This window comes from Haemaphysalis longicornis, unplaced genomic scaffold, assembly GCF_048455015.1.
Source record: "Haemaphysalis longicornis isolate Haplotype H1 unplaced genomic scaffold, Haemaphysalis longicornis Haplotype H1 scaffold_3, whole genome shotgun sequence".
Classification (NCBI taxonomy): Eukaryota; Metazoa; Arthropoda; class Arachnida; order Ixodida; family Ixodidae; genus Haemaphysalis; species Haemaphysalis longicornis.
The window spans coordinates 111,489,969-111,492,703 of NW_027526335.1; the positions used below are offsets into that span (position 1 = coordinate 111,489,969).

General features: G+C 45.4%; 1 non-coding gene across 1 annotated transcript; it reads left to right on the forward strand.

The window, feature by feature from the left end:
• The first annotated feature begins 252 nt into the window (after positions 1-252).
• On the forward strand, positions 253-325 carry Trnar-ccg (transfer RNA arginine (anticodon CCG)). Its single transcript has one exon. It is a non-coding gene; the product is annotated as a tRNA-Arg (tRNA).
• Positions 326-2,735: the final 2,410 nt, after the last annotated feature.

A 2,735-nucleotide genomic window follows, 5' to 3' on the forward strand; every position in this document is an offset into this window, starting at 1 on the left:
TCTTTCTTATTCTTTCATTCAGCCATTGCCGAAAGCTTCCCAGAAAAACCCCAATTGGCCTGGTGCACGTATGTAGTCCTGTCTTAATTCGGCATCCTTTCGACTATCTACTGAAATTTCGGGTAAAACATTACGAATTGTCCGCTACGAACTGTAAGTTCCTCAACACACCATCAAAATAGCGGTGTATACCGAGGCGCAATGATTCGTTCCAACCGATAAGTGTCCCGCTATTTTGAGACTGCATGTCCTGTCCGCGTAGCCCAATGGATAAGGCGTCTGATTCCGGATCAGAAGATTGCAGGTTCGAGTCCTGCCGTGGACGGTGTGTATTTGTTTTTTGTTTTTTAATTTGGTGCAGCGGGCAAGAGTTCTGAATGCTTCTCTTTAGCGATTCGTGTATTTTTATAATTTTAAGCTCCAATAATTACCCAGTAATGCAAGCCAGGATGGATTCAGCAACCCCACAACATGGGTTATCAGTACACGCTCGCGGCAGACCTCTGAAAACTCGCACTTGGTCCCCCCATTCTGCTTCCTTGTCTTTTTTAAGCACTAACGTTTTTGCTATATTCAGGCCATCCTGTGTGTCCACGCGTTGCTCCATTACACAATCGTGGCGTTCGCCCAACAAGCGTTCGTAACAAAGATTGTGACCTAACCTCCTTTCCTACCTGCGCACAATGGAGCGTCTCCTGTATTGTTTATTTCTCATAGCAGGTGAACGAAGCATGAAAAAAACTGAAACGTATGTATCTTGGCCACTGTTACCGGGAGGATGGGCTGCCGTGCAAGATGGTCGGCAGCGTAGATATGACCATTTATTTCTTTTCTTTAGACGCCGCGATTGAGTAAAAACTGTAAAAAAAGAGGCTCACATTTAACCGTACCAATAAAAACTATCGAGATATATTCATGTCTCGAGAAGTTTTGGAAATATTTGGAAATATTTTCTTTGCTCCTTGAAGATTTATTTGAGTCTGCTGCACGCACGTTTCGATGGGGCTGCTGCATTCAGGCCTGGTGCGGAGCGGGGTGTTATCCTACACCAGATAAAGCTACCTGGCCTCCAGATAAACCTCCTCCGGGTTTTCGCAAACGGTTCTCTAGAAGGGTTGGGGAGGGGGGGCGGGAAGAGGGGCACATGGCAAAGTTACATGAAGTAACGCTGGCCTCCTGGACCCGTGCTCAAGGCTCAGTCAGGAAAGCGACTTGCGAGGAAGGTGGGGCGCCTAGGGAATTTTCAGTTCCTGCTTGTATTCTCAGCCCTAAGAGCTGGTGGCCTCTTTTCCAGTGATTTAGAAACGTTGGACGCTTCTCCTTCTATCTGGTGTTTCTCGACGCACTCTCCACGGCTCACAGAAAAATCACTCACTACGCCCAGCGCAATAACAAAAAAATATCACATGCCAGTTCCTTTCAACCCATGTATGCTGGCTATGAAATCTTCCCGTTACGTGGATTCGCGCGAATGCGTGGGATCAGCACTGCACGATCAATGTATGACGGGATGGCGAGTACTTTGCGCCAGCACTAGGTTTTTGTAAACTAGACTGAGTAATGGAATTGCCAGAACTGAACCATTATTCCTATATTTTATTCAGCTGTGGCACTTTAACGACCACAATTTTAAACACCGCGCCGAAGTCCCCGTATACACATGTGCTGGTACTTGCTTAAAGCGTATGTGGCTCCTTTGTGGTAACTGCAGCAAGGAGAAGCCACTGTAATGGAGTGACGAGTGTTTTTCAATTGTACTAGTGCGGCGCTAGCGTACGTAATGATGGTTTGTCATGCCATAAAAGTTCACGAGACACAGCGAGGATTACGTCTACTGCTAGACAGGCCATTACTTTCCCAGCATCTGCTTTTTCCGTTACGGGGGCGCACCTTCTCTCGCCACGTGTTTTCACGGGACTTTTCTTTGGTGAACAATAGATGGGGCATGTTGGCAAAAATTTTCCTTATCGATCTGATGGCAGAAGACCAACAGAACAACGGACAACGAAAGAGCGCGTGGATGTGCGGTGACCAGAGTGTCGAACCGGAACGGGAACCGAACCGGAATTTTTGCCTGGAACCGAAACCGAACCGAGCCCGTGTTTTTCCCTCCGTTTCGGAACTGAACCGGAACCGGAACGAATCGAAGTAACCGTTCCAAACCGATTCCGGGCATCGAAACTGTAATTTCTAGTTTTTGGTTATGGAGCTCTACTTTGTGTCTGAAGAAATCTCTACGGCTCGACCGACAGCATCACCAAATATTATGTATCGTCTGTTGTCCCACAACTCATCAGTTTCTCGTCCTGCTATTATACCCTCAATATAATGTAAACTTTCCTTATATACGATATGTTTGCTTGATGTACGGTCCATTTCACCTATTATGTTTTTTGCATTTGGAATACCTTAAGTTAGAATGTATATTCCGTGGCAACATATCATGATCTGTTCTTCATGGTTTCTATGTGTGTAGTGTTTAATATTGTGTAAAATTTGTATGTGTTTAAATGTGAAGCCATCCCTGCCTCCTTGTGAAAGCATTTAGGGACATCACCAACAATAAATCCATATCTTACACTTGCCATGGTTTGAATAGGCCGTGATATAGAACAGCAGTGGGACCCAAATACTCGTAGTCCTCTATGTCACCGGAACTTTTTTTCTTTTGCATCGCATCGTGTCCCTTCTTTACTGCTTTAAAGAGCACGAGAATTTCAAAAAAACAGACTTGG